The sequence below is a fragment of the Ochotona princeps genome, chromosome 19 (genome assembly GCF_030435755.1).
Source record: "Ochotona princeps isolate mOchPri1 chromosome 19, mOchPri1.hap1, whole genome shotgun sequence".
In the NCBI taxonomy this organism is placed as follows: domain Eukaryota; kingdom Metazoa; phylum Chordata; class Mammalia; order Lagomorpha; family Ochotonidae; genus Ochotona; species Ochotona princeps.
Window position 1 is genome coordinate 34,905,210 of NC_080850.1, and position 16,627 is coordinate 34,921,836.

At 54.0% G+C, this 16,627-nt stretch overlaps 1 long non-coding RNA gene across 2 annotated transcripts in view; it reads right to left on the reverse strand.

Moving 5' to 3' along the window:
- LOC131482662 (uncharacterized) overlaps window positions 1–16,627 on the reverse strand; it is a 170,955-nt gene that overhangs the window by 103,707 nt on the left and 50,621 nt on the right. For both annotated transcript variants that reach the window (XR_009247205.1, XR_009247206.1), the window contains exon 3: window positions 1,144–1,338. This is a non-coding gene — a long non-coding RNA (uncharacterized LOC131482662). The remainder of the gene's footprint in view (window positions 1–1,143; window positions 1,339–16,627) is intronic.

A 16,627-nucleotide genomic window follows, 5' to 3' on the forward strand; every position in this document is an offset into this window, starting at 1 on the left:
CATTTGAGACTGCAGTCAGGAATTCTGGGACAGAGATCCTCCTCCCCGTAGTCACAGGTTCTCATAACACAGGCTGTGCGGTCAGAGCTGCTGCTGCCATCCTTTAGCTATACAGGGACCAAGGTCAGAATCAACCCAGCTTAAGGAAGCCTGGGAAGGGTAGAATTCTGTGGTAGAGCAAGAGTATGTGCTGGATCGAGTCACACCTGGACCATTGGACACAAATGAACCATTCTGCAAGCTCACATTCCCACTTCTCTCTTCAAAGCAGTGTTTGGCCAATGGGAAGATCAGAACAGAGCCTCAAGTACACACAGCCAGCTCTCTGGATTGAAAAGGATTCATTTACTCATTACTGATTCGACACATCATTACCAACACTCATTATGTGCCATCCATGGTGCTCAAGGCAGAGACCTTCTCCTCAAGGACTCTTAGATCCTGGGGACTCAGTTGAGGTGTGATGAGAACTGTCTGTCCCAGGGACACCTGTGGGCTGGGAATGCAGCTCTCAGCCAGTGAAGAGGACTGGCTAAGTCTTCTTAGATGGTCTTCTCAGGCCATCTAAAGGCAACCACGTGCCCTCCAAGACTCAGGACCCACAGGTCCCTCACTCGCCAAAGCAGTCCAAGCCAGAGGACTGGGTCTCCCCCTTCCAGGAACCCAAGGGTTCTGGTTCAGACTCGCTCCACCAAAAAGCCACACCACTGGCTATCCTATTCTGTCACAGCATCCTTTCTGATTTGCTCACTGCCCAGGACTCCAGGGCTGGCCCACTGTCCCCCAGAGGTGGTCAGTGGACCCTCAGGAAGGGACAGCAAGGGGTCAGAAGCAGGCCACACTTCTGCTTGCCAGGGATAGGACCCTGTACACCCCCATTGCCCTGACAGCCCACTCCAAGCAGATCACAAACCCAGTCAAGCCCCTAAGTAGGGCTATCTCATCAGTAAGGTCTTGCAGCAGAAAGCAAACCGGTCAGAGTGACAGATCACATGCAGACTCCATGAGGGCCTGGAGCAGCTGGCCACACTGACCACAGTCCCAGAGGGGACAAGAAGGGACAGCTGCAGCCAAAGTTCACTCGGAAGACAACAAGGTCCAGGGCAAGGGAACAGGGGAAAGGAAGGAGTGGGAACGCCTTACCTGTCTGTCCCCAATGATCGGGTGAGGCCTTGTAGAAATCAGGATCCATTCAGAGACGAGGCGTACGGCCATGGAGGCCAAGCGGGGTCATCTGCTCCTTTAAATGACAGCCAAACATACTCAGTCACTCCAGGCATCTGCTACTCGGCTTCCTCCTCTGCACCCCAGAGGTCACACCTGCTTTCCAGCACCCACCTGGAAAGCAGAGGAATGCATTGTCAATGTGCTGTCAGCGGTGAGAGGTGTGCAAACATCAGTCACAGCCTCTTGTGATTCTTGCGATAGCCATGCACACAGACAGCCACACCCTGGCTTACCTCACACCCACGGAAGGGGCCGGAGTTCCCTGCCCGAAGGTGAAGCACACAGCCCTAGGTCTAGACAAAGCTCTTCCACACACATCAAAGCAGCAAGGTGCACCCCAAACCTGCAACTGGAGAACCCTAGACTGGCTGTAGCTCTGTCTTCACACAGCCCAGGCCAGAGCCCAGAACATGCATTCTCCCTGCAGAAACCTCCAGAACACCATCAAGGTCAAGGAGTTGGGCCTTGGGCCCTAAGGCTGCCCTACAGGGGTGTGGTAGAAGCTCGGTCTGCTCAGAGGCAGGCCTGGCTGGCCACAGTGGCCAACTCCACAAGAGGTACACACCAGACCTGGCACAGCCTGTGACTTGGGGGTCCAGGGTGAGGCACCAGGGTAGGCTTCCACTCACAACCACCCTCACTGACAAGCCACATCACCAGTCTCTGGGAGAGCAGGCCATAGGCTTTGGGATCCAGCAGGGCTATATGGGAGCTTCAGTGACACACATACCTTGACCTCCATCTCCCCACACTTCCCCCAAACGGGTAGCTGCACACTGCAGGCACCCCTAAACTCCAATCCACAGTCACATCTCAGTGCTCTCTGTCCCCAAAGCCACCTGGAGCTCCCTGTGCAGGACCCCACCTGCTCTGGGCCCAGAAGGAGCCATTCCCCTGCAGGCTGAGGGGCAGGGCTTGGTTTCCACTCTGAACAGGCTCCTGCAGGACAAGCCCAGTATGGAGGATGGCCACACAGCACCACTCTGTCACGAGCTCACAGAGCAATGCACTGATCCGAAGACCAGAACCAACAACTTCCTCCAGGTCTCCCACATGGGTGCAGGAGCCCAAGGACTTGGCCTATCTTCAGTTGTTTTCTTTGGCCATAAGAAGGAAACTGGATCAAAAGTGGGACAGTCTGGACTCACTCAAACCAGCACCCACATGGGATGCCAGCACCCCAGACAGAGGCTTAGTTTGATATGCTACCATGCCAACCCCAAAATAAACTTGTGTATTTTTATTTTTCATAATATAGTTCCATAGGCTCAGGGATTTCCCCTTCCACATTCCATCTTTATCCTCCCCACCCCGGCCCCAAAGATAAAATTATTTTTAATGTCATCTTTCACAAACATTTCCAAGTTCCTACGAATTTGCCCAAGTACACTGCTCTGCCATGACCAGGACTCCAGCAGGTTATCCAACTTGTCACCCCCAAATCCGACAGGAAGCACATGCAGCAAGCCGAGACCTCAATGTGGATGCAGGCCCGGCACTCAACAGCACGCTTGGCTGCCACCCACAGCCTCGCAGCCTCATCCTCAGGTACAACACCTGAGAAAACACACAGGCCTCCTGGGCCACCTGGTACCTCCTCTCACAAACATCCAACCCCGCCTTGTGCAGTTCCCCAGGGGCCTGCCAGAGTCAGCCTGGGAGCTACTGGCCGGCCACAGAGCGCCCACCCAGGAATACTGTGCCAGAGAGAAAAAGGCCCTGGAAGGGGAGTGGGGGCCTGCAGCCATCACAGGGACCCCACCACCCTGGCACTGGAGGGTAAGCAGCTGGGCAGAGTGTAGCCCAGCAGCTCAGAAGGAAAGCAAGGCAATGAGCTGTTCAACCTCTGCACCTAGATGTGCCTACTGAGGCTGGGCCCACAGGGGCTCAAAGGGAACGACAGCGGAGGTCCTGCTGCCCCTGCCCCTGCCCCTGCGTCCTGACCCTTGCCCCCTGTCCAAGAGGGGGCTGTGCTGGGGCTGTGTTGGCACAGTGAGGGGATCACATCCTGGCTGCTCTCTTCTGTGGGCACCAACCACCATCCCTGCATCCCTGTGCACAGGCGAGGGAGGTGCAAACCCCAAGCCCCCAGAGAAAAGGCTGCCCAAGAAAGGTGTGGTTTCAGGACCTGCCCACAGAGACAGCATGGTTCAAGACAGGTGGACTGATTCGAATTAGCATCTTCACATCTTCACTGCCAGCGTTCTCATTACGGCCACCACTTGCAATCAACTCCCTCACCCAACTCAGAGTCTCAAACAAGCAGCCTCTGCATGTGCAACAACAAAGCCAAATTTGCATCCCAACTCATGCGGCACTAAGGAACCACAACCAACCTGGGTGGACTCCCCTCAGCCCAACCAGTACTCCTAAGAGGACACTCCTGAACAGAGCCACAAGGACACCTCCAGCGGGTCCTGGCTTCATATGCAGCAGCCAGGGGGCAGTTTCCTGGAAAGGAAAGCAGCTTCAGGAAGGGGCACATGAAGCCCCATGAGCCACCTGCTGTAGCCCAGAACACCCCTCCACCATCTCTGCCAACCCACACCTGGTGAATCCCTCAGGGGCACACAGTTACAGCTGCACAGCTGCCACCCCAAACCAGAAATGCTCAGGTTATGGAATGCTGTGGGGAAGTGCACATGTCCACATGTCCAGCTCCTGCTTGGTGACAGAACTGGAGCCCTGCAGTGTCGAGGCCCCTCATGGTACAGGTGCACACCTGAGTGTTTTACCTGGTGTCGTGGGGCCTCCTGGTGAAGGGCACGACACTAACAGGCACACTGTTTCTGTTGCATGGGAATTCCAAGGTCTCAATCACAAGGGGACCACCCCTCACCCTTCCAACAGGAGACACCTTCAGAGAGGGCATGGGGGATGAATCTCTAGCAAAGAAGCTGAAAGGCACCTGCCCTGACCTGGAAGTGTCTCTGCCTCCTGCCCACTGCCTTGGTAAAGGTCACTGAAGAGCTTGCTTTCCAGTGTCAAGTGTGGAAGGAGGGAAGGGAGCTGGACTGAACTTGGCAGAACACATGCCAGCTCCTCCATCAGCAGGCGCTTGGCATGTCAGGACCACAAAGGCATGGTTCCCAAAGACACCCTTGCCAAGCAGAGTCCCACCTTAACCCCGCTGGGTCAAAAGGCTGCCACACCCGAAAGATGCCAGTTAAGTATTTCACGTTGAGAAATTGCGACCAGTAGAACCCCAAGTCTTTGCCATTTTATTTAAAAAATGTTTACTTCATGTTTCCCTATTAAATATAAGCAACTTCCCCCTTGTATATATTTGCACCACATTCACACAATGTGTTCCCCATCAACATGTGAATTATGGGCACAGGCCCTGAAATGTTAGTTCTGTGCTAAGATAAATATTGGAAGAATATTCACTTGGCTTTTTTTATTTTAAGTCGTAAGCATCACTGTTTGGGATGAAGAGCTGAGGCACCCTTTGCTTTGTTAAACAACAAAAGGATAAGGAGGCCATCCCATGGACGGGGAACGTCACCCAGTGGCCTCAGGAGCACTCTCACCACCTCTGTCCTCGCTGCATTGGCACCTGACAGGCCACACATAGGTGGCCTACCAGGCAACACCCTCAAGCTCCCCATCTTCAGTCTGCAAGGAAGGTAATGCCCTCCAAGCACCTGAGGTCAGTAAGGCACAGGCGAAGCCCAGCACCATCACCCAACCAGTGTGAGGGTCCTGGGAACTTGGCTCAGAGCCTTAGAGGAAAAAAAAAAAACAGCCAGAGAGAAGGAGAGTCCCCTGGAAACGCATCTCTCTTCCGCTCTCATTTGGGGCACCATGACTGGTTCTGACCTTCACACACTCTGCACAGGCAGCTCACACAGACTGTCTTGTACATGGAGGGAAGCAAACCCACCTCCCAGAACAGCTAGGAACATGACCTAGTCCTGCTGCTCCCCACCCCCATGAGACCCATGTGACCGCCATACCTGAGGATGTCCCGTGAGAGGTGTGAAATGAGATCCAGACCCTTTTCCTTGCAGCATGCCACATGGCATCCACGAAGCTCACGGACGTAAGAAAGGGAACAGCCCCAAGTGTCAGTTTGCTGATCACTGCATGTCCCTGGGGCATATGCTGTGTCAAGGTGTGTTAAGCTGCCACCTCTGTCACTGAAATCCCATGCTGAAGTACACATTTGAGCCCTGGCAGTCCCACTTCCAATCTAGCTGCCTGTCTATGTGCCTGGATAAGCAGGAGTACTTGGGTCTCAGCCCCCATGTGGGAGATTCAGCTGGAGTTCCAGACTTTGACTTGCTAAGTCCTGGATGTTGGGGAGGGAACAAGCAGACAGCACATCTCTCCCTCTCTACCTGTTCCCATGAGCATCACTCGGTCTCCTCAGTAAACAACCCAACCTGGGGGCTGACACCATGGCATAGTAAGTTTGTAAGTTAAGTAAGTGCTGATATCCCAGATGGGTGCTGGTTAGAGTCCTGGCTGCTCCACTTCTAATCTAGCTCCCTGCAAATTTATCTGGGAAACTAGCAGAAGACGAGCCATGGGACCCTTCACCCACAGGGAAGACCTGGAAGAAGCTCCAGGCTTCAGCCTGACCCAGCTCTGGCTCTTATGGTCATTTGAGGAGTAAACCAGCAGATAGATCAGTCTCTGTCTTTTCTGTCTGTAAAATCTTCCTTTGAAATAAAAATAAATAATACATCTTTAAAAAAACTCAAAAACCTCAAGTGTCAGCCCTTCAGGGTCCCTGTCAGCTCCACCTATCACTCATCCCTGGCTATTCTTTGAAAATACACCGAGCCAGGCCCCGCTGAGGGTTACCTGTCATGTGAAGGACTACCTGACCCAGCCAGGCCCCACTGAGGACTGCCTGCCATGTGAGGACCACCTGCCACACCAGCCCCTTTTCTCACAGCTCTCTCAGTGCCCCCATCCCAACCCTGACCAAGATTCCGCAGCAGAGGAAGCTGGTGACCAAACATATCAGACCCTGCAGGAAATGTAAGCATCTCTCAGGTCAGCTGGGCCAGCACGGGAGGTCAGAATACACTGTGCTCCATTCAATTACCCAAGCTAATGCATGAGCACAGCACTGTGGCTGAGGGCTGCTTCGTGCTGAAGAGAAATAAGTGGGTTTGCATTTCAGGGCAGAAGCCCCCTATAACCACAGGATGTGCGAGGAGGAGGAAGTGGATCCCTTTCTCTCTTCGCCAAGGTATACCAGGTCCACCCCAATTCCCATCCCATGCCAGTGGTCGCTCAGCTCAAGCCAGCTCATTATGCCACAGCCATCTCACTCCCAACTGGAGTGGGGGGTGGAGGGAAGCTGTAAATTACACTGCTCTGAGCTCCCCCACAAATTGCCTCTCCCCAAAGAGGGGCTCGCCATGTGAGAGAATACATGCAAAGGCAATGCAGGGTGGAGAGGCCCAGTAATTGGCCCTTCCTGTCGCCTGCCGAGGAGGGAGGAATAATGAGAGGCAGAGCTGCTGCCGGCTCCACCAACAGGGCACGCGTTCCAGACCCTCACCAGCTGCCAGCCAACCCTGCTCCAGAAAACCCAGAGTGCCACTGGGGCAAGGTGCTTGCACCATTCTTCTAGGGCCACCCCACTGCTCTACCTTCCACACACTCCCTGAACCCACGGGCCACCCTGGTGACCTGGGAAAAGTCTTGCCCCAAATGCCCACCTGCTGAACAGGTCAGCATTCTTACACAACCTCGGGGGTGCTCTGTGAAGACTCGGCTACTCTGAGCCCCAATAGGCAGCTCCAGTTCTGCCCACCAGCTCTAACCAAGAGACGTAGAATGATCCAGGCAGGGTTTTCCAGAAGAGGAAAAAGAATGAATGATCTTTGGGAGCCCCACAGGTACCCAGAGGCATCCTCCCTCAGCTCTGGGTAAATGTCTCAGATGCTGCCTTGGCCTCTATGTTCCCAGCAGCAGTTTGTTGTTGTTGTTGTTTGCGTGTGTGGTTCTTTATCCCTACCAAAGCCAAGACAGACATACACATATACACACACACAGGCTCTCTATCATTTTCATGATGGGAGTGTCCCCCATTATGTGTGAAGAAGTCCCCAGGGTGCACAGCAAGATCAGTGAATGGCATGCTGCAGGCAGCATAGAGACGCAGGCAGGGCTGGGATGGGAAGTTTGCAGAGCGCTAATCCCGTCCGCACCAAGGGACTGATTTTAACAAGGCAGGCTGTTTGAGCAGCAACTCCGGCTGACTCACACGTGCTGGTGCGGCAGGCTCCTCGCTTTGTTCTGCCTGCAGAATCTCTCCCATTCATTTCAGGCTTTTCGTATCCCAGAGTGACTGGGTTGTGAAGAGCAGCTCCATTTTGGGCAACTCCACCACTCCAGACACACTTGGTTTTCAGCATCACTTCTCCACAGCACTTGGCTTCTCAAAAGGGCAAGATGGAAAGCTACCCATCACCCCCACCCCAGGGCACACAGACCCCTGGGGAAGGGCACCAGAGCACCAGAACCCTGGAACCAGGGGGGTGCCGGGACAGGTCCCTACCAACACCTACCACACTGCTCTCTCAGGACTCAGACCACAGCTCTCACAGACATCACTGAGCACCAAGCAGGCACTGTGCCAGGCACTTTACATGCACCATTTCATCTAATCCTCATAGCTGCTCTGTGAGATGGGCACCATTATTTCTTCTTACAGACTAAGAAACTGAGGTTAAAGGGAGCTCAGTGGCTGGCCAAGGTCCCACTGCTGACAACAGACAGAGCTGCGTTTCCAGCACATGCTAACGTCCAAGCACCTGCCAGCCTCACCCTCCAGCCATGGCGCTTCAAGAGGCAGCCCATTGTGCAATTCTGGGTTTGTAAGAACCAGGAGCTCAGAGAAAGAAACCTATGGTTGCCAGCCTGGCAGCTTCCCCCATCCCCCAGAAGCCGGTCTCCAGTGGTGGATTCCCAGGTGTGCCTTGGATGAAAGCACCATAGTACATGACAGTGTCCTCAAGTTAGGGAGAGAAGCAGGAACCCCCTAGGAGGTGGAGAGCAGTACCTGATCACAACGGGACCATCAGGGGGCTGCACCAGCCAACCGAGGCCCGCCTGGAGGCAGCCAGCCACCCAGCAGCCTTCTGAGTCAGAGGGGTGTAAGTGATGCCTGGAAGCCAAGCTGAGAACTGACCTTCTCCCCGAGGCCACTGCCAAAGGCGCTGGCCACATGGCAGGCAGGCAGGCAGGCAGACACTGGCCAATGGTCTAACCCACTGCAAGGGGGACAGAGAGCGACTGGGCCAGCCGGCATGTGACAGCCAGCAGTCCCAGAAGAGCCAGCACCACATGACAGAGGCTAAGCATAAGCCCAGACACCCATTCCAACCTCTGTCAGCCACTGATCCACAGCAATGAGGCAGCCATGCTGTCCCAAGTCAGCATCTCCTCTCTACATTCCCCCCCACACACCCTGGGTAAACATGACCTGTTTGGCACTCGCTTTGAAATTTGAATCTCCAAAATGGAACGCCCGGGCTGTAAATGATCAGACTTTGTTAATTTTGCCAGGCATCACCTGCAAGACTGAGCGTGGCACTCAGGGTGTGGCCACCGTGCACCTAACCAGCCACACCTGCCTTGCGGTTCATTGTCAAGCAATCAAGTCTTTCATCTGACCTTGACATTCACCAACTCCAGCAGGGGAGTGTGTAGAAACAAAGTGGGGATGTGAGATGAGCTACAGCTGCCTTGTGCACTCCCCAAAATGAGAACCAAATTAACAGCTCTGAGAGCACTCCTTCCCCCACATCTTCACTTCCATTAGTTTCTGGGAAGAGAAAGCCTCCAGTGGAGGTCATCGCCTACCTTCCTCACTTGCCCAGCTCAAGCCTGAATCTGACTGGTTTTCCCCAAAAGCCTAAACTCTTTTACAATGTCTGCTCCCCACACATGCAACCTGCCTCCTGCCCCCACAGGCCTTGACACCCCTGGGGTTTTCAGGCCGCTAGAAGAGCAGCAAGCACGGCGAGTGAGGAGGGCCCTTGCAGGCTCCAGCTTAGGCTGAGCAGGTCCTCAGGTGGCGAAGACATGTGTGCCTGCACAGCCAGACACAAGAATTTGGTGACTCTGGCCAGCCCCCGGAGTGCGCAGAGCGGAGCTGCCCAGAGAGGGCACATTGCAGAGCTGGGCAGAGATCTCAGCTGTCTCAGAGCGGGTCCCATCATAATATACATAGACCATTCAAAGGTTTCTCCAATGCTTGCCCCCAGGACAGCTTCCTTACCCAGCTACCGCAGTGGCCTGAGGTTTCCCAAGCAGAAAGAAAGCAAAAATGAAAAGAGGAAACCAGAAGCCAGAGCCAGCAAGAGGTGTCAGGAGGCCTGCAGGAGTCACACTCCAACTCTAACTATGAAAGGAAGGACCCAGCACCCACTGATCACCTACTTCAAGCCGGGTGCTTTCCATCTTCCTCTCTTGCCATCCCCACAGCCTCCATCATTCTCACCTGACACACTGGTTCTTGATTGGTTCAGCAAACAGGGATGCCCACAGGCATTAGACACTGGCTGAGCCACCCAGGGAACAGAGGGAAACAACCGGCCCAGGGCCACATGGTCTACCAAATGCACCCTTGTCATCTGGGGTGGGAGCCCCCTCAGTGTGCCACCCTGGAATGGTCATTCCTCACCTTAAAGCTTCCTTTGGCATGGTGAATTCTAAAAAGCAGGGATACCCTATGTGCAGGAGTCTTAGTATACACACCTGGGTACCCAGAGGGGCCTGTGTCAGGTTGGGGCACAGCTGGCTAGCCTTGGTGCACAGCCCATGAGGGTATCTCACACCAGTGACCAGTGGTTCTGCAGACCAGCTGCTGCCAACAGCCTGGGACTCTGCCAGCTTCCCCTCCCTCATCCATACCCCTCCAATGCCCCCGCCCTCCCACACACACACATACTGAGCAGCCCTGTTGGCCACTTTGAACCCTCTTGATCTGAGATTTCATGCCCAGCCAGTGACAGCGCACTCTCTGGGCAGACTAGCTCTTCCCATCACTCACCGTGCCAGGACGAAGGCCACACTTGAGCTCACCATGAATGGGCTGCTGTGTTGCTCTGCCCTAAACCTCCCTGGCAGGTCAGTCTCCTCATCTGTGAAATGGGGCCAGGGCAGTGCCCTTTGGAAAGGTGAACAAGTGCAATGAGAAGACCCTCAAAGTGCCCCTCACCAAGGTGAGGCATCCTGCCCTGAAGACCCCCATAGAGCACCTTAGCTACCTGTTCTGATTGAAGCCCTCTAGGAAACAAGACGCCACAGCCCTCTCACCTTAACCCCCAGCAAGCAAAGCTGCACGGGCCAGGGACTGGGGTCCACCAGGCTGGGCACCACTGAGGGCGGCTGGCCAGGCAGGGCCTCACTACCTACCAAGAAGGAGCAGTGGGGGAAGGGCAGAAGGAAGAAGAGCCAATTTTGCATAGCGAGGAGCAGCCATCAGGGCTGACAGCTGTCCATAGGAAAGCGGAGGCGCGTGCCCACGTAATCTAAACTCGGGCAGCCACATCTCCCCTCGACCCAGAAATGAGCTTGTTAGAAAAGCCTGCATTGCAGCCGTTTCCCTTGACACCTCCCTCCTCCTAATACACGTCCACAAATTGGCAACCTGTCCTCGGGCATTTGCATCGGGCGTCCCAAGAGGGAGATAGCTCTGTTATTCTGTTTTGGATAAAGGAAGCCGTCTGAGATGACAGGTAGCAAACGCCTCTTTAATAAACCACACAGGCAGCCAGAGAGCGCCAGGCTGCGGAGAGGGACTTGACAAATAGGTAGATTTGCAACCCTTGAGCATTAGCAGGGCCAGACAGAGCAGCAAGCAAGGGAATGCAAGAGGGCTGAGAGATAAATCGCCCCTTGTTACTCGGGTTTAACCATCTCACTCCTGAAGCCTTGGCCCACCCCCCACCCCTCTCCCCAGCAGGCAGACAAGGGCCAACCCAGCCCTAGCAAGCCTCAACTTCACACTCTCAATTCTCATGTCTGCTTACACACCCCAGAGGAAGAACCTGTACCCTTCTCTCATCTCTGCCCTAGTCTCTACAGCTGCTAAACCTGCCACTGTTTTTTCCAATAATCTCAATTGTAAGAAAAATAAACATTTCCTCAGCACAAGCCACGTAGCTCTGCACTGTCTCCTGAATCAGAGTAGCTCTTTGCCGTTTGTTTCTTCTCCTTCCCTGTGGCTGTTTATCCACGGCACAAACAGCTTCCCACTCCTCACTCTGCCCCTGGGTGATCTTCGTCCCCCTTGCCATCACCAGCAGGTGTTGGCCTGGGGGGGGGGGGGGGTTCTGGCTGGAGCTATACAGCCAAGTGCTTACCGGCCAGCTCTTGGAGAAGACAAGCAGCCTAACTGGGAGCGCTGGCCCATTTCTGTGGTGTAAATACTCTCATTAAGGCCAACTGCAAGCTTCCACTAAGTCGTCACTGAACTCACACTGTCATGCTAGCACCAATGTCCTCCTGCCATCCTCCAACAGGGACAAACGCTCCCAATCTTGGAATTCCAGGAACACACAATGGAGGTGCTTCCTCAACCCCCAACCATGAAAACCGCCATCTTGGACAGGCTGCATTCAGATCACCATGAGACTTCGGATGCCTCCCCTAACCACTCAGCTCAAAATGCAGTAGGGGAAGGGAGGAAGAAAACTCAAGCACTCAATAACGCCACGTGCTACCAAGCACCAGCCAGCACGTAGTAAGTACTTACTAATATTGGCAACCCTCCTCACTTACCTGGCACTGGTACCGTGGACACCCTCATGGAAGGCTACTACCTCTGCCTTAGCCAAGGGCTTGCCATGCTGCTAACAGCTGCCTGAGCAGCCTCCTCAGGGGCAACTCGAGGCAGCTGTGGCTGAGTCCAGCCAAGCGAAGGGATTGGAGGGGGCTGAGAGCAGGAACTCCTGCCCCACCCCATTTCCTCCAACCCTCACTGGCCTGACACAGCTCTGGCACAGCTGTTCTCACTGTAACATATACTAGACTCACCTGGGAGCTTAACAAACCACTCATGCCTGGATTCTGGAGTTCCCAGGCCTGGAGTGCTGGCATAGCACCTGTATAAATTCGTTGATCTCACCAGGTGATTTTTTTTTTAAGTTTTTTTTTTTTTTTATTGGAAACTCAGATTTACAGAAAGATCCTCCATCCATTGGTTCACTCCTCAGTGAGCCGCAACTGCATTAGCTGAACCAATCCAAAGCCAGGGGCCTCTTCTGGGTCCCCCACACAGGCGCAGGGTCCCAAGTCTTTAAGCTATCCTCTGCTGCTTTCCCAGACCACAAGCTGGGGTGGAAAGGAAGTGGAGCAGCCGGAACACAAACTGGGATCCCAGAAAATGTAAGGCGAAGACCTCAGCCACTAGACTACTGAGCCGGGTCCATCTCCAGGCCCTCTCCGGGCCCCTCTTTAACCTGCAGCTAAGACTGAGAAGCCAGTGAAGAGTGGTAGATAGGTTCCGTTATAGCAGCTCAACACACATAGGCAAGTTCAAAACCTCTCAAGCCCCTGGCCCTTGCAGTCATCTGGAGAGTGAACCAGCAGATGGAAAACCTCTCTATCTTTCCCTGTTTGTAACTCTGATTTTCAAATAAGTCTTAAAAAAAAAAAAAGCAGTAAGATTCTAGATTAGACACAGCTAGATTAGTTACCTTAAGGCAGAACTTTTCAGAGCCTTCCATGTACAAATACCCACTAGGAATCTTCCAGAAAGGAGATGAGATGCTGTATTTGACCTCTGACCCCGGAACATTTTCCCACATAGAATCTCCCAGGAACAGCAATGTGTCAAGGGTGTCTGGCAAAGGCTGAAGGAGAGCAACTGGCCGACAAGGACCCTTCTACCACATGAGGCTAGAGACAAGCCCGCTTGTCCCCATTCCCACCAAGGATGTCACCCAAATGGAGAAGCTGCTAGAAGCTCAAGATGAAGATACAAGGCCAAGATCTAGCCCAGATTCCACAAATGGGCTTGAGCAGAGCGCGGATTATGTAAATACGTATTTAGGGACTTTTTAAACACAGATTATTCACCCAATTAACTCTAATGGCCCCTCCGAGCTGAGAGAGACTATTGTGTAAACATGCCGCTGAATGTGGCCTCAGCCCCAACACTGCCTCAAAAGTCGGGGTTTACGAGGCCCCCAGAAGGGGTCCCTCTGGGCCCCAACTTGGCAGATAAGTTCATTGCCCGGAAGGGAATTCTTGCCTAAAATTTGAAAAGTGCAAGAATTTGAAAAAAAGAAGGATCCAGTCTCCTTTAAGAGAACAGGGAGCTCGCTGGGTACAGATTTTATATATATTTTCATTTGCCATAAAATGTACATTATATGACACATAACATCTGGTAGCCTCTGGTAGCCTAGCTCGTTCTCAATAAGGGGAGAAACTGTAGATTTGTCTGCAGCAGCCACTTATGCTCACATACTCTGAATGCTTCCTGCCAAATGCATCACAGACAGGGTGGAAGGGCTGGGGGGAAGCCCCCATCCCGGGGGCTCTTCCTGACACCCAGAAGGCCAGGACAACAGCGCCAGGAGGAGCTCCTGGGGGGAGCGAGGTTAGCTCCCCAGCATCTCCAAGGACACTGGTCCATGGTCAAGTGTGCTGACGAACCAACAACGCAGGCTAACTTGGCATCCTCAATCAAGAGTGAGCCATTGGGAATCCTCCTTTGCCTCATAGAAGCCCCTCCCTTATAGGCCCCGAGGAAAAACCGAGGGGTGATCTTTCCTCAGCTTCCACTCTGCTCCTCATCTGTCCATCAGGCATCTGCTGTAAGAGCTGTGGACCTGGAGTCACAATCCTCCCACTTCTCACGGCCATGCCCCATCCAACACCACACCCCGAACCTTGACCTGAGAGCCCCTGCTGTGGCCACAGCCAAGTCTATCCCGGCCCTCCTCTCTGGTCTCCCTGCTTGCCCTCTGGCCACTTATCAGAATGCAAGTCTGATCATTCCCCATGGTGGGGAGACCTGTCCATACCTCCATGCTGCACCCCTTGTCTCTCCCTCCCTTCCTCAGCTTTCCTCCTACTCATCCTGCAGAGCTCAGCTGCTCCCTAAGAGCCCTGCTGAGCTAAGACACCCCACCCTCCCTGCCAAGACGGGTTCTCACCTGTCTGTGGTAGCAGGTTATTTCCAGTGCCCACTAGTGGCATACAGGATGCACCCGATCAGTATTTGCCGGGTAAAAGGGCTCCACTGGGGCAAACTTGGGGGTGGGGGTTCAGGGAGGAGGGTGGGACACTGAGAGGGATGGGAATGACTCAGAAGGACAGAGGAGATAGCTGCACATCCCAGGTCTGCCACAGCCACTATCTCCCTCCAAGCCCCTGAAATCAGTGCTACGGAGTTCAGGGTAAAACAGGGTGCCTGGACCCACATCCAGGGGCCTGTGCTGTTTCCCCAACAGGAGCCTCCTCAGGGGTCTACAAGGCTGACTAGAGCCTCGTCATGAGGACAAGTGAAAGAGGCAGGCAGGGCCCAAGCAGGAAACTCAGCAGGTGCCATCTGGGGGAGGCGAGTGACTCTGAAGGGCTAGAGAAAATTCTAGAGGTCAGAGAGCCAAGCAGATCCTGGAGAAGAGGACCCTTCATGCCATCCTCAGAAGCCTGGACATCCTCCTTGGTGACACACAGCCATGACCTTACACCTGTCCTCTGTGCCAGAGACAGTCGCCAGCTGCATGGTGAGTAGGTGAGTCCCTTAGGTAGATCAACATCACCTCACCAGGTCCAGTGCTGGAGGAACAAGCAAACCAATGAGCGACAAGCACAATGTACTCTCTTGAAAGCAGGCTCTGGCTTAGCATGATGGTACATCCCTTCAGGGTCCAAGGGGGAAACATATTCTCCCACATCTTTCAGGGTGGGGGTGGGAGTGGAGGTGGGGCGTCCTGGGACTGCAGAGCCAGAAGGTTAGCATTCAAAGAGGGTCCTTAAGAATGACCTCATTGCCCAACCCCAAACTTCACCTCCTTCTCCAGAAACCTTCTGGGGATGGTGGACAGTCAAGCTATCCCAGCAGCCTCTGCCAGCTCCACGGCCCTCCCCTCTCACCCACTCTCTGGGCACCCTTCTCCCACTTCTCAGGAGAGTAAAGCTCGGCCTGATTTTAACACTGGGTCGATGCCATCCTGCTAATCCCTCATTCCAGTGTTTCTTCTTGCTAGTCTTGCCACCACCCCATCTCTGTCTTGGATAACAACACCCTCAGGGCTGAAATGGGCCCTGTTCACACCTTTGAGTGGCATCTAGCGTGCACAGGCCAGCACCCAAGGCCCACTGAGGACTGCTAGCATCACAGCTGCGTGGGATTAGATATTAGCCAACACCAAACCCACCAGGCAAAGCCACATTTCCCAAGGGCCTACTGTGTGTCAAACACAAGCCAAGAAGCCCCAGACTGGTGGGAAATCTGACTTACTGCCTCTCAGGAGCAACAAGACTTTATCTCACAATGCACTTCAACGATAGCGATCGTAGGGGGAATTCCTGGGAAGGAGGGGTGTTTGAAGGCAGCAAGAGCCTATACACCATGCACAGGACACAGATCTGAGCTGAGCCTTGCAGATCAGCATAACTTTCAGACTTGGGAGACAGACAGGAACGGTAGGCCAAAGGGCCAAGTTCAAATCACCAGGAGGTATCAAGGGGCTCAGCCCTGAGAATGGTGGCAGAAACTCACAAGGCAAAGAGGGTAATCATACAAAGCTGCACCCATAGACCCTGGCCCCCTGGTTCTGTGATTCTGTGATTGGGCCCAAACAACATCAGGCTTTCTCCCTTGCCCACCACCCTTGCTACCCAGAAAGGACCAGCTCCATTCACAGGGGTGTGTGTGCACACTCACGCACAGCCTGCACCCCTGGCCAAGGTGATTATGCAAATCTGAGGCTGGACTGCTTTCTCCCATGGGAATCAGCCAGCAGGCACAGCCCTGAGCCCTGAAAGGACAGGCAAGAGGTGCCAATCTCAACAGCGATGCTTATCCCATCTTGGAAGACACCCATGGTGTCACCCGCAATGACCACAGGAATAGGCAAGGCCCAAAAGAGGAGCCAGAGGACGCTTCCTCACCAATACCTCCCAGTGCCATTTAGCAAGGCTTGTCCTGGGTCCTGCCTAGAATTCTAGGACATGAGGCTGGGGTTTGCCCTCGTGTTTCCCCTCCACTGTCCCCAGCAGCCAGACTGCCACCTAGTTATAGTGTTTACTCAACAGGGCCACATGACATGGGGAGGGCTGCAGTGGGGGTTCCATAATGTACCTCCAGGGTGGCTGAAGCTGCTGTCCCACAGCAGAGAACCCAGGAAAATTCTGTCCCCTTGCTGGGCATCAACTTCTCCATGTCTATCCAGTAGGGGCACAGCCAGTG